The sequence below is a fragment of the Otolemur garnettii genome, unplaced genomic scaffold (genome assembly GCF_000181295.1).
Source record: "Otolemur garnettii isolate 467f Iridium unplaced genomic scaffold, OtoGar3 scaffold00063, whole genome shotgun sequence".
NCBI classification, from domain to species: Eukaryota; Metazoa; Chordata; class Mammalia; order Primates; family Galagidae; genus Otolemur; species Otolemur garnettii.
The window spans coordinates 6,519,212-6,541,711 of NW_003852458.1; positions in this window are offsets into that span (position 1 = coordinate 6,519,212).

Consider the following 22,500-nt stretch of genomic DNA (forward strand, 5'->3'; position numbering starts at 1 on the left):
GGAGAAACCATGGTGTTAACACCCTCTTGTGGTATTATAATGAGATTTAAGACACTAAAACACACAGTCCTGGGGTAAGGAAGAACTCCTTTGTATTAGCTGATCATAGTGTATCACTGTTATTTCCCCTTATTTTACACAAGAGGGAGATTTGCTCATGAAGATTCAGTGGGAATATTAGTGAAGTCACCCCAAGACCTTAGTTTTCAGCTGCCTTCAGGTGCCTTTGCCCCCGGCACTCTCTGCTCCTTCTCTGTGCTCTTCCCTGTGTTTTTGGTCCTAGGCTGCCAGCATTATGGTGATCAGAGACCTGCTTCTTATGGACCGATCAGAATTTCTGAAGCCAAGGCCAAGGACTCTGCATTTTCACAAGTAGCCAAAGTACCTTTCTCAGTCAAGAGCCACTGACTCAGACTGACGGCTGCAGCTGCTGCCATGGCCTTCTCACCTCCTCCTGCACACAGAGCTGCCCCAGATGCACCTTGCTGCACCCCTGCTCCCTGCACAGCCCTGTCTGCTGGACAAGCTCAAGGGGTGGCTCCTCGTGAGGAGCTATGACAAGGAGCGGATTGTCACAATCCGCAGTGAATAATGGCTTACTGAAGTAATGGCCTATTTGCCTCAGGTCAGAGTGAGGCAGGGGGCAGGGAGGAGAGGCTGTGGGTTGGCAGCATCCCTTTCCATGCTCAAAGATGCAACAACCAGCTCCTAGAAAGTCTCAAAGCACAGGAGTGTCAAGCCTTCACAAGTGACATAACGCAGAGCACAGCACAGAAGAGAAGAAACGGAGTCAGTATTTGAATGAGAGTTTTACCTTATCTCACGTGCACGGCAGATCCCTTCCAGAGAGAGGCTGGTACTTCGTACTCTTTGTTTTCATTTAATCCAGCTTTGCAAATAATAGTCCAGCCCTTGCTCCTTCATGAGTCCACCCTCCCCGCCCCCCAAAAAATCTTTCACCAGATGCCCTTTGAGACTTCTGAGACTGACCCTCAAAATGTAACCCCAAGGCATTTCTGGTTTTCTCATCGTGATTTTATTTTTGGTCCAAATTTCTCTTTACATTGACCTTAGTCTCCAGTTCTATAAATAGCTGAAGATATCCTAATTCCTGAGAGGGTATCAAAGATCTGTATTGAACAGGGAAAGGAGTCGAGCGGGTGGGGAAAAATGAAAGAAAAACAAGCATTAATTATTAAATGCTTAAAAGATTTTTAAAATCACATACCATTTGGCACTTTTCCTCTTTAAGGCGTTTTATCCCCATTAAAAGCAAGAAGAACTAGGCTTCTCACCAGGGCGAATTTGCTTAATTTTGTTTTGTTTCTCCTAAGGTGGGCAGGGGTTGAAGGCACACTTCCTGGGTGGCCAGCTCTGAGTGAGAACGCAGTGGCCCGGGCTAGAGTGCCACTTTGCTGCCATCTCTTAATTCGCAAACTGGATTTGGAACCACTTCACAAAGGGCAATATGCAAATACATGTGAATAATGTGAAATCAGTTACACGGTCCAGAATCCTAAGCATGTTTTTATACTAGGACAGGAACACCACTTTTGGAGCTATTTTGCTTGCTGAAGGGGAAGTTCAGGACTGGATGTCAAAGGACAGATAAGGTGACAGAAATGAAGAAGTCCTCTCTGTGCCTCTCCCTCTGCCAGAGAGTAGGTCTGGATTCGACCCACCACATTTTCCATATCATTGGAGCATATTTGACGTCACAATTTATTGCCACCCAGTGATTTAGGTAAAGGCTGTTCTGATTTAGGCCTTGTAAATCCAGTCATTGAATGTGTAGGTGCTGTCCTTGTGCCACTCAGACCCCAGGTGAGGACAGCCCAGGTGAGTCATCCCCACAGTTCCTGCTAGATGCTGGGAGTCCCCCAGTGTCACAGGCCCCATCTAGCCCAACTCCCTCATGTTGCAGGTGGGCAAGGTGAAGCCCTGGTCCAGGGTGACAATGACGCAGTGACTTGGCAGCACAGAACTGAGAATTTGGGGCCTGTGGGTTTGGTCCAGAAACTACCACCTTGCTCTTTAAAACATTTCAAAGAATAGAGACGAGATGAAGCGTGTTTTCTGAACTCTTCATGATCTTAAAAAGGAGAGAGGGAAAGGAGAAAAAGATGAGAAGGAAGATATAACTAGGTGGCTGTGGAGGGCAGTCTGAGCTCAAGCTTTCAAATAAGATGTAACTTGGACCAGCACCTTAGTTGATGTGTAGACTTGGGAACTGACCTAATCTTAATGTGCCTTTGTCCTCATCTTTTAAATTGGGATGGACATGGTGCCCACTTCACAGAGCTGGGAAAGGATGGAAGGAGATAACACACGGAGCCTGGCACAAACAAAGTGCTTAGTAAATGCTGGCTCTTATTACCACCCCAGTGCAGACGTCCAAGGACTTGACGATTCTGCCAAAACATCAGTCCTGAGGGGACCTGTCCTTAAGCCAAATGTCCTCCCTGCCAGCTCCTCTCTTCCGCCCTGGGCGCCCATGCAGGCAGTGTCCTCCCTTCCACCTCTTTAAAGAAGTAATATTCATAAAGATGTTAGTATCGAGTTCCCACTAAAGGGGTGTGGGATAAAGGTATTGGTAAGGAACCGAGGGTGGGAAGAGAAGGAGAGCTCTTAGTAAGTTCCTTCATCACCATGCTAGATCACGTTCCAAAGCCTTCATAAATATTGTGAAAGACAATCGCCGCTACACCATCGCTCCATGGAAATTACACCGATAACAGACTGAATGCTCATCACTTTTTTCTTACCTTGCATAAAGCATTAGACACCATGGGTAGCTACGTGGTTTCCCCATCCCCCGACCTCCAAGACCATACGATCTGTGTCCTGTAAAAGCTGGTTTAAGTAGCATTCTACTGACTTTCTGCTCAGTACTGTGCAATGGCAATTCATTTTATCAAGATAACCCTGATTCAACAAAGGTCAAACAAGATTCAGTATAGTCTTTATGAGAACCATATATGATCATGTTCTGAGTTTCTGAAAATCAGCCGTACATCCTTAGTGTGTATAAAACAGAACACTGTATTTTCTGGCTATATCAGCAAATATTATACAGTTCACTCTCTCTTTACTCCAGAGCTGCGATTTTCTTTTAAAGTTTTCATTTATCTCCCTGTGAAATATGTGCCTAAAGGACAGCAGGATAAAATTTCCTCAAGACAGTATTTGTTTTGCAGAATCTATCTCTGACACTGGACACCACCCAGCAGCTGGAGGCCTGGCTGCTGGCAGGCTGAGGTTCTGACATTGCATTTCAAACCCCAAAGCACAGTAGATCTTCATCTTGGTTATAGAGGAGTCATTATCTCCATTCTTTTTTCCTGGACACTATAGTTGATCCCCCAGAGACAAGAACAAACAGAATGTGCTCTGTCTTTCCCAAGACTGCTGCATCAGCATGGATTTTCCACTTAAAGCTTTTAAGTATTTGACTTATACATTTATGAACAGCCCCAGTGGGCTGTTAGGGATTGGTTTAATCCCCAAGAAAACTGGCATTAAAATAGACCTTTTCCCAGCAATAATAATCTCATTTGTGATAAATTATTCTATGCTCAGTACCTTTGAGACACATGAGAGCTTTTATGTAATAAAGAAGCCATTTCTTTCCGAATATTTTAATGCATGTTTCCATATTTTTCTCATTTTTAATGCAAGGGCCACCGACGGTATTGTAAGAGAATGTCTTTTAAAAGCAAATTTACAGCAAACATTCTCGTAAAATGGATGGCAGCATGCTTCACGGCAGAGCTATACTGCTGAAAGGAGCAGGCCGGAGATGTTCTAATTCGCATTTATGTGCATAAAAGGGTAACCTCTACAGAGAGAGACAATGTTATTGGGTGAATTGATAAGATACCGGAGAACTGGTTTAAATCTGGGCTCCATCTTTTGATTTCCTATCCTTGCTTACTCTTACTGTGCCTCCTGTCCCTCGTCTGAAATACAGAAGGAACAGACATTGGAGGTGACCATCATGGCTACTGGGGAAAATAAGTCAGTAGAACCTTAAGTGTCAACTGGGAAGGGAGGCTGTTCTGAAAAGGCAGAGAATCAAGGAACAGATAGAATAGGTTTGGCCAAAAATTCAACTACTCTGATTCTGTAAACTTTCTTTTTCAGAGCTGCTCTTACAGATGGATGCCTCTGTCTGAAAAAATCACCGGGACTGGGAAGGTGGTGGCAGGGAGTATTCCGGAGGGGCAGAATCAAAGTACACCTCCGTGGTGCTGCGATTTTATTACGGTAATTTATGCTGGACTCTGGGGAGAAAGCCATTTTGAGAAGTGTAGTCCCGATCACACTTCCTGATTCACAGCCACCAAGTTAGCTTGGAATGAGGTTTAACCTCAATCCCATGTTCGTACAGGAGGTAAGAAAATGTGTACTTGACAAAGACAGAACAGCACTTGGGATAAGAAGTCCACTCTTCACAGATCTCTTACTGGTGTTCTTTTGATAAAATGCTCTATGCATTTTAGAGTCATTTATACTGGACATCTATAAGAAAAAGTCATCATCGGGGGGTCTAGCTGTCCTGAAGCCACTCCATGGACACCTGTAAGAGAAAGTCATCACCAGGGGTCTAGCTGTCCTGAAGCCACACCCTGGAGAAACCACAGAAGGGTTTTGTGAGGGAGCTATAGAGCAGGGACTGAGTTTTAGTTCAGGACAGATGAGCTATTTTGGCCCTCATGTCCCCTCCCATGTACCTGGGAAAAGAAGAACATATATCTCAAGATAAGAGAGTGAGGATAAGTCTGTATGAGGATGATTATTTATTTATTTATTTATTTGAGACAGAGTCTCACTTTGTCACCCAGCCTAGACTGCCATGGCATCAGACTTGCTTAACCAACCTCAAACTCCTGAGCTCAAATGATCCTCATGCCTCAGCCTCCCGAGTAGCTGGGACTACAGGACCCTTTCACCACACCTGGCCAATTTTTCTATTTTTAGTAGAAACAGGGCCTTGCCCTTGTTCAGACTAGTCTTGAACTTCTAAGCTCAAGGGATCTTCCTGCTTTGGCCTCCCAGAGTGGGGGGATTACAGGCACGAGCCCCTGTGCCTGGTCAAGGATGATTTAGGGAAAGGAAAAGCTAGAAGGAAGAGTAACACGTGCCCTGCCCTCCACCCAGGGCTGGGCAGTGCTGCCTGCTCACCCATCAGAGCCTAAACCTCTGGCAGGAAATGAAGTGGGGAGAGGGAAAGAGGACTTGGAGAAAAGCCACAATCCAAAAGGAATCTGTTTTGCACTTTCCAACCAGGAGATTTCAAAAACCGAACAGGTATTTTATGACTAGTGAAAACCAGAATTCACGGCACCCTTACAGAGTTACCCTTTCTGTATTACATTTTACATTCTTCGGCTCATCTAATCCTATGCAAAACCCTATGGGGCAGCCGTTATTAGTATACTGTGGTGCGGATGGAGACACCAAGCCTGGGAGAGATTAAGTAACTTGATAAGTTTTTATTTCTGCTAAGCGATGGTGGCACTGGGCTGGGAGCTGAGGAGTCGAGCTCCCACAGTATGGACCACGCTCGGCACCACTCAGTGGCTTGAAATGCTGGAAGGGCTCCTATTTCAGAGAGTTCTGGACAAGAGGTTCCCACCAAATTCCTTGGAGTCATTTTCAGGACAGGGTGGGTCCTGGGACCACAAGGAAGGTAGATTAAAGCAGGCATCTGGGAGTGAGATCCTACATTTGGGTGACCGCGAAGGAATTACCAGTACAGTAAAGCTGCTGAGAGTGTGGCCTCTGGGGGCCAACTGCCTGGGTTTGAATCCCACTCTGACCACTTCCTAACTGCAAATTTATGAGCACAGTTTCTCCAGCTACAATGGGTTGCTACTCGAAGCCGCCTCAAAGCTTTGTGAGAATTAAATGGGAAATGTGGCAAGTTCTTAGTGAACACACAGTGAGCCCTGCAATACATATTGGTTGTTATTACAGGAAAGGAGTTTTAGGATGAAGCTCTGAAAGCTGGCCTCCCACCACCCTCAAAGTGTGGTGAATCAACATGTTTAGAGTCTATGAAATCCAGAAAAACTCGCAAGCAAGTCAGTATGGAAGAGCAAAGTGGTGTGAAAAAAAAATGTGACTAGGGCAGTCTCCCTCAGGAGATAAGAGGATGTGGAGACACGTCCCTGATGCTAAGCATCCCATGGATTCTTGTCAACACAAGATGCCGGGGTAAGTTTGACCTCCCTCCATCCATAGTAAAGAGAGAGCAGCTTTCTGGGGAGGAGACCTCCCCAATAAAACACCATCCAATGGCCTGGTGTGGCAGGATGAGCCAGCAGTGTACCCAGGCGCTGCCTGTCCAGGTGGGCAGGAACAGCACAAAGGGCAGAAGCAGGATTGGAGACCCTCCACTCAGTATAGCTAAGGAGTGGCATGGCCACCGCAGGTCACAGAGGAAGGGGAGCACAGCCAGCTGCTTTGGGCTTTCCTGTGTCTATTTGCAAATCATCTAACCCCATTGCCCTGTCTTTGGAAAGGATGTTTAGAAGGCAGAGATACTTAAGGGTGATTTTCCTAGACTTGGTACATCTCCTAGGAGGTGCTTCCTTGAAGGTCAGGCTGTGATCTTCACTGGGAAGCTAATACTATCATGGCTCGTGGGAGCCAAGGGAACACTTTAGAATGAACGCACGGGGCTATTTCCTGGAATTACAGGAAGTCAGGTGGGATTGAACTTGGACTGCAACTAGGGAGAAAGGGAGTTAGTTAGGGGCCAGTTCTTGAAAGGTGGTTTCTCCTCTCTTCCTGTTTCTCAATCATAGATCATTTGTTGTAGACAGCCTAGACTCTGAGACTCAGAGCAGAGGAAAGCGGGCCCCCAAATACTACTGGCAAGAATTATAACATCTCGTGGAGGAAGAGATTCTGTATCACAACAGGGAGTCTCAGATTAGTCAAAGACTTGGACTGGTTTCCTGATAAATGAGCTATTTGGGCCCTTGTGTCCAAAATGGTGACTTCTTTCGGGGATTTGCTGGTCTTGTTCCTTCCTCTTTGTTGACTTTGGATTGTCACTTGGTCAAGTGTGAAGTTATTGATCTTGCCCCAACATCCCAGGATGCATGAACACATCTGCAACCAGGACACAGCACTCAAACGACCGGATGGGGAACGTGGCACAGAGTGAACCAAACAGCCTAAGACAACAATCTGACAATAACCTTTAGTCAACAGAAAGTGAGTTTTTTAAAGCAGTATTTTAAAAAGCAGTAAGGCAACACTCAATCCTGAAGCAACTACACTCTCCTGTACGGCTGGTGCGGATATAAATACCCGTGAGTACTTTAGAGAACTGCTGGGCAATACCTCCTAAGGTTGAACATGTGAACACTTTATGGCCCAGCAGTCCCACCCCTATGAGTATATCTGACAGAAACATAAACACACAAGCATTAAGGGATATGTACAAGAATGTTCCTCGCCATGCTATTTTAAAAAGCTAATACACAGATCTTGCACAACTTCAAAATCCTCTTGGCCTCACTTTGCCATAACTACTGGTTTCATGCAGGCTTTGGCTTCTTGCAAGTGCCCTGCCTGGGGCCTGCACTACATCCATCTGATTTCCCACAATGCAGCTTCTCTGCCGTGAGATGCCACAGGTGAACACACGGCCACCTGGAAGAACAGAGGATTTATGCATTCTTGACCAGTGGGGAACAGGAGCAGTGGCCAATGGATGAATGTTTCCATCTCAAGTTCCCAAGTGAACAAGTCTGAAATACATTTCAAGGCTCTTCAGAAGATGCTGGCAGGATGGAGGCCCAGCTGGCTATAGTAGTGGCTAACTTAATAACACAGCCACAGATCGGCTTTCTTTCTATTCCCATTTCACTCTTCCTGTCCGCCTCACTCCTGCTCCCTGGGAAAACATTCTTAAATAAACTATCAGCAGGCAAACCTTTGTGTCAGCCTCTTCTTTGAGGGAAACTCAGGCTGAAATAGTTCAAATTGAGAAACAACCCAGTAGCAGAATGAATAAAAAATTGTGGAATATTCAAGGCAATTTTGAATTCAACTGTTTAAGAAAAATGGATGAATCTCTCACAAATATAATGTGAAATCAAAGAACCTAGACATAAAAGAATATCTCCTTGACATTCCATTTACATAAAGTTCAATAGCAGGAAAATGCAATTACACCATTAGAACTCATGAGGGCAGTTGCCTTGGGGAATATGAAAAGAACAGAGATTGGGAGAGGTTGTGAGGGGGTCTTCAGAGTGTATTCTCAAAATTCTGATTCTTGAACTAGACATCGCTAAGTCGTGCTCACCTTGTAATAATTCCCCCAACTGGGCTTTTTGATTTTGCACAATTGTGTTATATTTAAACAGAATGTTTTAAATTAGCTTAAAATCAAGAGATTAAGATGATTGGCCCTTTCTCCTTGCTCAACAACCATGTGCAAGCTTGTTTGAAGGAGATCACCATTTATATTCAAGTGCATTGCAGAAGATACGAACTCCAGTTTCTTCCCTAGCCAGGCAGGGAACATAAATAAGCGAAGATGGCCCAGGGTACTGTGTTTTTCTAAAGAGGGTAGGCTCTCTCCCGTTCCAGCTAGTGGTGGGCTGATACACTGGTAATCCTTCCCTCACCCCAAGAAAGAGGAAGTGAGAGAGTGAGAGAAGGAAGGAGGGAAGAGAAAGAAGAGAGTGGAAGGGAAGGGGAAATTACAGCCCTGATTTGTACTGTTCGCCAGTATCTGTAGTGTAAGGAATCCCTCTATGGCTGATTCCAACCTCCCAACTGCTTAACAAGGGGCTCCCAACATTTCTAAATATTTTATAGTTTGCTCTTGTGAGTCAGTATGAGCTGGCTCAGCACACCACCTGCTCTGCCCAATAGTTGCCATGTGCGAAAACGGTCCCAGCAAATCCTGATCTTGGAATTTTTCAAGAGAAGCCAGAAATCTGGATTTGTATGTGAACACTCCTGATTTTCAAATTATCTTGGCTCATTCAAAATTTTCAAAAAACACTTGACAAATCAAGAAGAAAAAATACTACACACCTGCAAAGTACATTTGGTCTATAAAATGCCAGTTTCTAATCTCTGATGTATAAGTTAAACTTTTTAAAGAAGGGTTCAAGAACGAAGCATAGTTTTTGCACACAAAGGGTAGAGGACTGAATCTGCATGGCTTATGGTGCAATGAGCTGAGTCTTGACTGGGGATTAAGTCAAGTTCTCGTCCCAATTTCCTTTTGTTTCTTTGTTTTTGTGTTTGAGACAGTCTTACCCTGTCACCCCAGGTACAGTGCAGTATCATTGTCATAGCTCACTGCAACCTCAAACTCCTGGACTCAGGTGATCCTGGTGCCTCGGCCTCTGAGTAGCTGGGACTACAGACATGCACTATCATGCCCCTCAATTTTTTTCTATTTTTGGTAGAGATGAGGTTTTGCTCTTGCTCAGGCTGTTCTCAAACTCCTGGCTTCAAGCAATCCTGTCCTGGCTTTCCAGGGTGCTAGGATAATAGGCATAAGCCTAGCCAAGTCCCAATTTTAGTATTAAAATTACTTACCTAGGCCTCAGTTTCCCCATCTGTAATAGGCTACCTTCTGAATTAGTTCTTCTCCTATGAGAACTTCTAGGATTGTGCAATAAGCATAAAAGCATTTGAGGCAGTTCTTTAGGACTGGACAAACCCACAGCAGGGCAGGGAGAACTCAGGGGTGCTGGAACCGCACAGAGATCCCAGGTTCACTGGTCCCAGCTTCCTCTCCTTCCGCTCTCTTCCCTCACCAAAGAGAAGCCACAGCTTTCGCCAGCCCCCTGTTCTAACAGTGTGCATCTGCCTGCTGAGAAAGTCCAGCCTGACACTTTGTAGTTCTCAGACCTCTGGATTTCTGGGGGGCACAAATCCACTTTTTTGAAAGGAAGAATGGTATGGCAGGAAGACGTCAGGCCTGGAGTGTGTTAGCCCCGTGCTTCTGCTGTGGCCCTGGCACTTGTTCATCAGGAATTTCACCCTCACTTTCCTCAGATGACTTCCTGCCCCCTAGGAATTGTGACCAGGAAGCATCCACCTCGGTTCAAGTGGCTAACACAGCCTCTGGCGCCGAGTGTCAAACGCATGTTAATTATCATTATCCTCCTTGTGATCTACAGATCATCCATCATGGAGAGGTGCTAGGTAGTGGACAGGCCAAATATTTTTTTAAAAATTTGATCTTAAAATGTGTTCTTGTGTTTAATTTGGTTCCCTTTACTCTGTTATTTTAGAGATTTAGCCAGAGTTAATATTTCTGCAAGATCCAGACAGGTCTGGACACAGAGATTCTGATCTAATCCAAATTTGTGGGCTTAGGAATGCTCCCAGGGAGAGATACTAATATATATTCTACTGGAGAAAATTCACATAACAGGAAGAAAAAGGCTCAAATTTTAAATATGTGAGGAGGCAATTAGACAGCTTACTTATTACTACTTTATTTAAAAATAATATGTACAAGTTACCTAAAGACAGGATAAATAATGATTATGTATCAGAGTTTGAGACAAAGGGAAAAATCAGTAAAGCTAATCTTGTTTAAAATTTTGGCATTTTATTTATCATGGATTTTTGTATTAACTTCTATTTGAAAATATTGTGTTAAGCTCGGTTTATCTTGGTCATTACATTCTTTTCAGCACCTTTGGGTCTTGGCAGGAAGCCTCACCTGTCTCTCTCTGGTCCTGGCTGTGTTCAGTCAGGTAGTGAACCACTTAGTGCAACATCTCTTTTTTTTCCTTAATGTTGTTGGTAATTTTTAGTTGTATTTGGTCAAGATTGTGATTCAAGTCTTTTCACATAGGCAGGTTTTTGTGGTGGAGAAAAAACTGAACTCAGAGTCTAAAAACCTAATTCTCGTTTGAATGTTCTTAATAGCTTAATAGAGAACCAGATTCCTCTGAGACTTCATTTCTTTGATTTTTAAAATCAGAATAAGCACATTTATACTTTCGTTGCAAGTCCTTTTTTTTTTTTTTTTCTGAGACAGAGTCTCATTTTGTCACCCTTGGTAGAGTGCTGTGGCATCATAGCTTACAGCAATCTCGTACTCTCGGGCTCAAGTGATTCTCTTGCTTCAACCTCCCTACATAGTCCTGTAGCTGGGACTACAGGTGCCTACCACAACGCCTGGCTATTTTTGTACAGATGAGGTCTCACTTTTGCTTAGGCTGGTCTTGAACTTGTGAGTTCAAGCAATCTACCTGCTTTGGCCTCCCCAGAGTGCTAGGATTAAAGGTATGAGCCAGTGGGCCTGGCTGATCTTTGCGAGTTGAACAACTAAGTGCTTTCTAAAATATTACATTAAAATATTCATTTTAATCCATTTGTGTTAAAGTGAGAGGGATATTAGTTAGAGTTCTTGGTTGCAAATGATAGAATTCACTATAGCTACCTCAACTGTATTCACTGGCCTATACTGGTTATGAGAGAGAATCCTGGGAGGCAAGATAGGTGTTGGAGGCTACTTAACTAGGCTCAAAACTCTAATCAGCACTCCAGGAGAATCTCTGCTGTAAGAGCACAGCAAGGCTACCCGACCATCCCAACCTCTGCCTCTGCAAACTAAGTGTCTGTCACCCTGATCAGAATTCTTTCACTTAGCACTCCTTACTCTTCAAGGCTTTGCCTCTGAATCAGATTCTTTCATGGGTGTATCTGAGGAGCCTGGGCCCATGCCTGTGTCCAGCTGCAAAGGAAGTTGGGAAAGTGAGCTTCTGTCTCCTCCCTGGGGAAGCAGGAGTCATAAATCTAGAGATGTCAAGCTAAGGAAGGGTACTGAGAAAGTGCTGGGCAGCTAGATGGCATGACATATCTCCACCACACGGGTGGTTGGTTCCTGCAGGGCAGCACGTGAGGACAGGAACTTAAAGCACACTTGGAAAATCATTTCCTTCTTCCCTGAAATCACACGGACTCTTGAAGTCACCCCCTTCCCCAGCTCCTCCTGGGAGAGATGTTGGAAGCAAAAGTGTTTGTGAGAACTGAACTCGGGCTGAGATACTCGCTCCTGGTGTCCCCAGCATTCCCTTAAACCCTTAGATTTCCCCCATTTCCTTACCGTAATCTGGTAATAATGTGACTGCCCTGCCCCAGGGGATGCTCTCTGGACTCCTTAAGTCTGAAAAGCTTGGGAAATGCATCTGCCAAGGCCTGCAGCCAGCTGTCTTCACTATCATCTTCTAACAGATGCTCTCCCAGGCAGCAAAATAGTTTCAAATTCTGAAATCCTGGACTTAGCCCATCCCTTTATTTCTAGCTTACCTAGCCTGAGTAGATTCTCTATGTAGCACACACAAACTCAAAGTCAATGGGCTGCCTGTGTCTTGTTTATAGCTTACCAGGGGCCCAGGGCAGCAGTACAAGGAGGTGTGTTGTGAAATGAACCAGTGAATTCCAAGGAGCGTTTCCTCATCTGAACTGCCCCCACTTTAGCCCTCTGAAGGTTTCCCCTCCTGTGGCTTCTGAGAATGGTGTGCTGGTCTGAGAAGCAACAACTTTTCATTGGCATAGCTGTTTGTCTTAGTGTGAACTTCTAGAGCCTTGCTCCGGTTTGAAATTTATAAAGATGGCTATCTTGTCGTGTGCGTGTGTGTATGTGATTGCTTTGCTCCTTCTATGAACTGGTTGAGGTCGGGGACCGGGAATTATCTGTCTCACCCCAACAATGCCTCAGAAAGGAGATGTTTGTTGAAATAACTTCTGTTTTTATGCACGCATTTCCTTACTTCTCTCTTTCCTCCCTCCTTCCTTCCTCTCTGCTCTCCTTTCCCTTCCCTCTCTCCAGTCTGGCTCCCCTTGTCTTCCTTTGCCCCATCCACACTCTGATCGTTCTCGCCCATCTCCAGGGCCATGTGAGTTTTCTCTTTGACATTTATCCTCACTGCTTCTCTTGCTCTAATTTGAATCTGGGTCCCTAGAACAGCTGTATTCTTCCTGTCTGTGTGGATTATATGGCTTGACTATTTTGAAGATGTGGGTATTTTGTGGGGCAACATCTGAATGCAATTTTTCTGGATAACTTAGCAAAGTCCCACATTCAATTGTGCAAGTTGTACACTGCACACAGGCTCCAGCCAAGTGGGTGAGTGGGGACACAAACTATAAGTTTATGCTTTTCTTTCCATGCCATGTGGCCTGGGCCAGGACTGAAGGAAAAGTCATGCTTTTATAATTTGGTGACTAATCATGGCTCTGTCCTAGCAACCAATCACACACATACATGGACACTGCACAATTGTTTACCACATCACATTACCTCAAGTCATCTGAATTTACATACTTTTCAAAACTTCACATGGCCTCCTGGGGTACACATGCCAAAATTCCTTTCACGGCCAACATGTTGGTCTAAAATCATACTACCATGAATCCATTCCATCCCATTTGATCATAGATTAGTTTGGCTACAGAAATAATGCAATATATCTTACAAGTGACATCATGATTGCCTGTTTAATCAATTATACTGTTGAAAATTATTTATCACAAAGGAAAGAAATAAGAAAACCTTATTTTTCTGGATTACTATTTCAACAACCACAAAAACAGAAACTCAGTTGAGGTTATTTTGGAAGGATTATATAATCTGAGGGAGGCTGGTTCTCAAAGAACAGCAGGTTTAATTAGGGAGGAGAAGGAGGCCCTGGAAATACCCATGGCAATGCTTCTGGGACTTCGTAGGCACAAAAATCTGGCAAACTTCAGAGGATGCCAACATTGGTTCTTTGTTTACTCTAATTTCATTCCAAACCCCAGGGTAGTTAAATCTCCAGAACTATTCTTAGCTTTATTAGACTTAATCCAGCTTGTCCTTGGCTCACAAATGGGACCAAGAAAGGAAAAGGAACAATGAGGTAAATGGCAAGAGTTGGAAGAAAGTAGGAAGAAAATTTCAGTGCACGTCTGGCCAGCGAGAGTGTGCTGGCACGGAATGAACTGAGGCAGAGGCGGGGAGTGCCGTGCTCCCCAGGACGTTAGCAGGGGGAGGTCACGGAGGCCTGCTAGAACTGCTGAAGTGGGAAGAGCAAGCTGCAATGTGGCGGGACTTCCATTCTTGAAAGGGTCGTGCTAGTCACTGTGTTTGTTTGTCAGGGCTCGAGAATGGACCGCGAGCAGCGGGCTGGTTAGTAGCAAAGAAGGTGGTGAGGGGTGCTCGGGTTCTGGATGCGCTCAGAAGGAGAACCATCAACATTAGCTGAAGGTTAGTGCGCCTTCCACCAGTGGACTGGTTACTACAGAGGAGTAGGAGGTAAGGAGGGAAGAAGCTCCTTGTCTGGGGTACGTGGACAGCACAGAAAATGAGAGTTCTCAGCTCTCTCAACATAACTGCGGCAGGGAGGGCAGAGGGGAGCAACTGGGGTCTGAACCTCGACTCAGCCCCTGGGCAATGGGAGAGAATGCTCCTCTCTCTACTCTTTCATTTCACAAATGTTTCAAGGGTGCGAGGATGTAGCAGGCACCACACAGAACCCTTGAGACAGAGACCAGAGAGCAGGTGTCTGCCTCACGGAGCTCATTACCTCAGTGGAGTCACATGCCACACAGAGACATTGCAGGCAAGGACAGACCACATATAGCGTGGTGGCCCTGTAAGATTATGATGCTGTGTTTTGACTATATCTTTTCTGTGTTTAGGTACGTTTCCATACACAAACGCCATCGTGTCACAAGGCCCTATAGTACTCCGTACCGTAACATGCTGTAGACGCCAGTAGCCCAGGAGAAGCAGGCCGTATCCTGTACAGCCCCAGGGTGTCATACACTTCATGACATGTGCAAAAGGACAAAACTGCCTAACGAATGTGTCCCTGATGTTAAGCTGCACGTGACTGCGCACTTGACAGCTGTCTGGATGTGGTATGATTTCCCCATACACCCCTAACATGCTCACCTCGGTCAGTCTTTCTCCATTATTTTCTCTTGTTAAAATGCCTTCCTTCTCCGGAGACCTGTTTTCACTTAGGAAAGCCTTCTCAGGTTCAGCTCCCAGGCTGCCATCTGCAGAAAGCCTCCTTGACGTTCCACCTTCACTTTTCACAGTCGTGTGTGGCGCCTCATCAGAACACTCATAGTACCAGAATACATGTCTGTGCAGCTGACTCACCACGCTTACTAAACTGCTCATTTCTTGAGCATGAATCTTGCCACGTGTCTTTACATTGGACATAGGTCTAGAGCAGAGTTGATGGGTAAAAGTGACAAACGAGAAATGAAATCACCCTTGTGAGGAGGTACCTCCCAGGGAGACAGGCAAAGGCCTTGGGCAGTGTAATAGGGATAGAAAAAAAGAATTCAGAGAAAATGGTAGAGAAGGTAGTTAGGGACAGGGCAGGGGGAAAGGGAAGGGGGGACAGGCCACAGAGGACAGACAGGCTCTAAGGTGACTCTGTGAGGATGGAGCCACTGGGGCTCATGGACAGGGTGCTTCTGTGAGAGGCCAATATGTAGGGGTCTGTTAGACAGGTGCAGGGAGTGTGGCTGGGCCCAAATGAGCCGTCCTTTCCTGTGTATCTGTACTCATCCATAGGCGCCGCTAACCCGTCATCCGAGGCATCTCTATGCTCCGCACTCAGTGCAGGGAGCAGAAACTACTCCAGGTGTTTCAGGCTGGCAGGGCTGATGGCAGGAGCAGGAGTCAGGAGATGCCAGTGGGGTTTAGGTTTCAAGGCCAAGCAAGCACTTTGGTAGCATCCCGAGCACAGGTGGCTGCCGCCGCCGCTGCTGCCATTATCCCTGCTGCTGCCTCAACCACCTTGCCCCGCAAAGCTGGAGGCTGGAGGCCAGCTGTTGAAACCCCCACATCTGCTGGGCTCACTTGCCAGCTGCCACAGCCCTAGAGGATGGCTTCTGCCCCCAGCGTCCTTCCAAATCTCAGCTCTCTGGTCAAACCAAACTCTCGTGGAAAGCTCTAGCGGCAAGGAAGCCGGAGAAGGGGTGCGGTCACATTTCCAACATCTCCAAACAGACGGAGGGTAAGACAGAGCTTGAGCATGGTCATCGAGATGTGTGCCACAGAGGCCCATGTGGTAGCTGGGCGCTCTGTCTTGTCACCTCTGCTCTGGGTGGAAGCTGCCTGTGACCAGCGGCTGCTGGCACAAATGTGCTTTTCTGGGAAACTTTTCCTAGCTCCCCCACAACCGCAGAATGTGTCCCTCCTGCCTTTGCGTTTTCTTAGCTCTTTTCTTAAATACACTATTTATTACATTATTCTGGGTTTTCTTAATTGGGTATACACTCTTCTCTGCATATGACTCATCTCCCCAAACACCTAAAGACGCAGACAGTGCTCCATTATTATTATTATCGTCTCAGTTTATCTCTTTTCTAAATCCCAGCAATTCCGTGGGTGCTCCCTCTTGGCTCACTACACTGAGTGGCTCCTCCCCGCTCCATTTTAGCAGGTGGTAACTCCTCCTCAGGACCCCAGCCCCACTCTTAGTCAGTTGCGGCTACCATAACAAAATGCCATAAACCAGGAGGCTGACACACCATTGAAATTTGTTTCTCATGCAGTTCTGGAAGCAGGTGGTCCAAGAGCAGGTGCTGCGTGGTTCTGTGAGGGTCCTCTTCCAGCCACACACTGCCATCTCCTCACAAGGTGGAGAGAGGAACAGAGCTCTCATGACCTAATTACCTCCTAAACCCACCTCTGAATCCCATCACGTTGGAGGTTAAGCTTTTAGAGGGACACATATGTCTAGTCCAGCACACCGATACATATACACACAATACCTTTATACACACACACATGCGCACACGCACATACACACATTTGGCTTCCCTGTAATCACTCCTCCTAGCCCCAGCTACATGGTTTTGGGAAAATAAAAGTGGGGACATATATTTTAGTGAAATAATGTGTTTAATTTTCCTGGGTGACCAAAAAGTCCTCGAATCATACTGACTCCAAGGAGTGACTGCCTCTGATCACCAGGGGTCTGTCTCATTCTGTAGGATTTGTACCCACCCCCCATGCCCGCTGCTGCCTGCTGCATTTTGGGGAATGACGCTGAAGAGTAGTGAAGGCTTCCATGAGACCAATGTCCACGCCCTTGCTCATGCAAGCCCTGGACGCCTGCTGCCATTTCTCAGGTCAGTTTGTCACTGAGTTGCTGTAACACTGAGTAGTCTATACCAGAAGCCATAAGAATACTGGATAGTATGACTAGGTTATACTGGGAAGGTTCATATTTCGACACAGGCATTCTCTGCCTTAACTTCATGAGTACCCAGCTGGAACAACCTTCTGCATGGTGAGGAAAGCAAGAAGAGAGGCCCTGGGGGAGTGGGATCAGCCTTTTTGCTGTGTGATCCTCTGTGCCGATGGGTGTTGGTGCCAGGACCTTTGCACTGCCGCTATCACCAGGGAAGCAGCATGAGGTATTCTTCACATGCCTCAGAGGTATTCTGCTAGTGCGATGGGGTACAATCATAATACACAGGACAGTTGGCTTGGGAGGCAAAGACAAGACAATATAATGACGTGGGCGTGAGGAGTGTGAGTGCAAATTCTACTGTTTCTCTCTGTCTTTTTGTTTCTGATTTGCTGGTGGGTAAGGTTAGTGCCAGCTGGAGATGGGCATCTGCTGTACTGGTGGTTCTTGACATCTCCTCCTTGGAATGAAGATTAACAATCTAGACCAAAGGGGAATTCAGGGTTAGGAAGGGGTTTTGCCCTTGGGGAAGAGACTGTCTCCAGGAGTGGGGAAGGAAGCCCCATGGCCACAGGCTGTAGTGAGGTCCAGTCAGGTCTAGGAGAGCCCCTGCCAGTCAATCTGCTTTCCTTGCCTCTCTCCTTCCCTTGCCTCTCTCCTTCCCTTGGGGACAGTCCTTCACTCATCCCCTCAGTATAGTGCAAATGCCTAGGAAAATCACATGACCCCTCCCTTCTTGTTTCCCTCTAAGTTTGGAAGCTCCTCCAGGGACTCTCTGCAGCAGACATTCATCCGCTTGGCTGAAAGGAGCACAGCTCCTGGACCTGTGCCAGGCATACTGAGGAGCATATAAGATGGAAAGAGGGTCTTTTCTTTGAGAACATAGTCCCATAGCAACCCACCAGGGTGTCTCTGCTCAGAGCCGCCTGCCTGGCCAGGCTGGCTTCCTTAGCATTACTTTGAATTATTCATCAGCTCCTACAGAGAAATAAAAGGCAGAGAGTTCTTTCATCTCCCTCAGAACTGACTGAACTACCCTTTGACCTCAGGAAATCTTAAAATTCACCATGAGCACCCTGAACTCTCCAGTGTATTTGGAGAGAAGGGAGAGACGCCATCATTCCCCCCTGGATGGAAACCGACGTCCTACTGAGCAGGGATTCTTCCAGTTGTACTGTTGTCCCCTGCTCGCTGTTCATTAGGACAGGCACTATCCCAGACCTCCCATAAGGGCCTCGATGTCCTGTTAGATACCAGAGGCCAGAACAAATTTTCTGACCTGATGGTGGGGCCATCCTTAGTTTCCTCTGAGGCTTCCCTCCCAACAAGCTCCACACTCCTGGTTCTGGGTAGCCCTGCTTCACATCAGAACATAAATGGGAGAAACAAAGGGACCTCTTCCTATCACCACTGAACCTAAGACTCTACCAGCCCCAGACTCTTTACATTCAACCTGAACCCTTGACTCCTACTTTAAAGCAGAAGTTAGAATACTCTAAACTTTCAGTCCCCAATCCCCTGAGGCTGCAGGCCATAGCAGTCAAAGGCCTGTGAAGAACCAGGCCACACAGTGGGAAGTGAGTGGCCAGCAAGTGAGCTTCATCTGTGTTTACAGCCGCTCCTTATCACTGGCATCCCCCACTCAGCTCCACCTCCTATCAGATGGGCAGCAGCATCAGATTCTCATAGGACCACAAAACCTACTATAAACTGCACACAGGTGAGGGATCTAGACTGCCTGTTCCTTATAATAACCCAAAGGCTGATGATCGGACCCGACGCAGAGAGCCCAACAGCAGGAAGCGCCAGCAACGAAAAACTAACATGAACAGAGAGCTGCGACTGCACATATCATAATAAACTAATTGCTAACAGACTCTTATCAAAACCATCTCTCCTCCCCTTCCCCCAGGCCCATGGAAAAATGATCTCCCATGAAACCAGTCCCTGGTGCCAAAAAGGTTGGAGACCGCTGTTCTAAACAATAGTATTAACACTTCTGTGTTTGGAATCTGTGCACATTTGGTATTTTTGGCATGTGTGTTATAAATAGGTCAGTCTTAAAAATTTAATTTAAAATGTTAATTTAATAATTTAGACTTTTGATTTGAACCAGAAATCTTACCAGGTTTTAGGAGATATTGAAAAATCTTTTTAAAAACATAAAACCTTCAGTTTTGCCACACTTACATAAGGTCATGACCTGTTAACTTTGTAAGGAGTTATTTAAGCACTCAGAATAATTTTGTTAAATCAGACAATTGAATTACTTGAAAAGGAAATCAAAGACATTAGATTTGCCCAAGCAGTTTAAAATGTTTAAAGTTTAACTGAATTTGTAAGTGATAGAAAAATATTAATTTACGGCCTTCAAAAGTAATTTTTCAAATTTACTAGGCTTGCAGATCTTGTTCTATTTTGAAGGAGAACTTAAAACCTTACAAGTAAGGACTTGGGTTTTAATGCGGAACATTGACAAATTGAATCTTAAGCAATGAAAACAACCAAAAGAACTAGCCCTTGAATGATTGCTTTTACTCAAAAACTGCCTTTAAAGTAGTTGGAGCAACTAAGCAATCACTTTATAATTCCACTGTAGACTATTTAGACTTTGCCCTCTAAATCTTTATATCATTTGGGGCATAAATCTAATTTCTCTAACAAGACTATAAACTCATTTGTGGCAATGAATGTGTCACCTGTTTCTGTTACATTCCCCAGAGCACAGGTGCATAATAAATGGTTCTTTCTTCACCCAGCTGTATGTCCTTGGACAAGTCCCATTAGCTCTCTAGCCTTCAGCATCAGAAACAAGGAGCTTGAAAGGCCATGATGTTCATTTGCCATTCTGAAAATTCTAGGATCCTTAAGAAGAATGCCAAATGCACTCTGCCTGTGATCTATAAATAAAATGACAAAGGCTGGGTGCTAGCACATCTGTTAATAGCATGGTTTACCAAATACTTTAAGCTCACTGTTGAGACTTACTACTCTGAAAAAATTCCTTTCAAAATAGTATTGCTCATCAACAATGTAGCTGGTCACCTAAGAGCTCTGATGCAGATGTACAAAGAGATGAATATTGTTTTCATGCATGCTAATACAATATCCATTCTGGAGCCCATGGAGCGAGGAGTAATTTTGACTTTCAAAGGTTGTTATTTAAAAAATATGTTTTGTAAGGGTATAGCTGCCATAGCTAGTGATTCCTCTGATGGATCTGGACAAAGTAAATTGAAAAATTTCTAGAAAGGATTTGTCATTCTAGATGTGCTTAAGAACATTCCTGATTCGTTCAGGAAGGAAGAAGACAAAATCTTAGTACTAACAAGTGTTCGGATGAAGTTGATTCCAACTCTTTTTTTTTTTTTGCAGTTTTTGGTCGAGGCCGGGTTTGAACCCACCACCTCCAGTATATGGGGCCGGCACCCTACTCCTTTGAGCCACAGGCACTGCCTGTTGATTCCAACTCTTATGGATGACTTTGAGAAATTTAAGACTTCAGTGGAGAAAGTCTCTAAGTCTCTGTTAATGTGGTAGAAATAGCAAGAGAACAAAATTACAAGTGGAGCCTGAAAATGAGTCCTAATTTCTTCAAACCCACAATAAAACTTAAACAGAGGAGGAGAGTTGCCACTTAGGATGAACAAAGAAATGGAGTTCTTGAGACAGAATCTATTGCCGGTGAAGCTGCTATACACACTGTTGAAATGACAATGGAGGATTGAGAATGTTACATAAACGTACTCGACAGAGCAGTGGCAGGGTTTGAGAGGATTGACTCCAATTCTGAAAAAGGTTCTACAGCGGGTAGAACGCTATCAGACAGCATTGCGTGCTATAGAGAGGAAGGGAGGCAGGGTCCGATGAAGTGGCAAACTTCATTGTCTTATTTTAAGAAATTGCCACAGCCTGTCTGGCAACAGCCAACAGCATCAAGCCAAGACCCTCTGCTGCCATAAAGATTGCAACTTGCTGAAGGCTCAGTTGATTGTTAGCATTTTTTATTCTTTTTTTTAGCAATAAAGCATTTTAAATGAAGGTTTGTACACTACTTAGACATAATGCTATTGCACACTTAATACCCCACAGTATGGTGTAAACGTATAACTTCTATACGCACTGGGGAAACAAAACAATTGTGTGACTCGCTTTATCCGGATATTTGTGGTGATCTGGAGCTGAGCCCTCAGTGTCTCTGGGATGTGCTGTACTTGAAGTGACCTAGTGTGGGGGTGTCACTGCTGTGGCCAACTGTCAATCAGCAAAACAACCTAGGTGGTGTAGTGTGCTGCAGAGTTTTCTTCCTGACTTTGCCTCAAGTTCTGTGCTATCTTGACCAATTTCTTTCCTCTTTGGGAGAGAAATTATCTGAAAGATAAGATCTGAGGCAGGAATACTTAAACTTTTTAGTTTCATGACTCTATTATATGCTCAAAAATTATTGAAGGCCCAAAGAGCTTTTATTATATCTACTGGGTTATATATTCATATTTACTACACTGAAAATTAAAACTGAGAAATCTTTAAAACCTAAGAACACATAGCACACACTCTATTTGTCATCTGAGCAAAGATGTCATCATTTCCCATAGAGCCTCTGGAAAATTCCATGACACACTTGAGAGAGAGTGATTATGAAAAATGTCTTAGCATCATTACAGAAATGGCTTTGACCTTGCTGATCTCAGACCCCATTGGAGGAACTGTGATCTAAGGGCCTGTGGTGCAGTGATACGTGCCCATCACAGAAGCTACTTTAGGTTCCATTAGGAAAAGGAAAGACTGAAAAGGTGATTATTTTAACTTCATGATGGAGAAACCACTTTATACTCAGAGCCTTGGGCACCAAACGGCTGTGGCTGCCTGAGAACTACCTTCATTCCCATGTGACCTGTTTGTTGTGGTCAACAGCACATTTTACTGAGTCTCAGATCATCTCCCCCACCTGCCCCAGAGTCAACACTCAGGGATACAGCCTGTCCTTACTAGAACTGGGCACATAATGGAAAATAACTTCTGAAGAAGCTGGGAGCTGACTTCTGAAGGGACTGGCTTTTTCTTAGACCCAGAGAACTCAGTGTACTTTCTGCCAAAACAGTGTTTGTTGACAAACATCCTACACAAGTGCCCGAACCCGGAGGAGCTGCAGGAGAGGCAGATGGAAGGGCCAGAGCAGGCAGCCCTGGCAGGTAGTCTGTGAGGCAGTCATCGCCAGCAGGGGGTTAAAAGGCCTATCAGCATCTGGGAGCCTGAGGCTGGGGAGGCCTAACTTCCATGCTCAGAATCTCCTAGG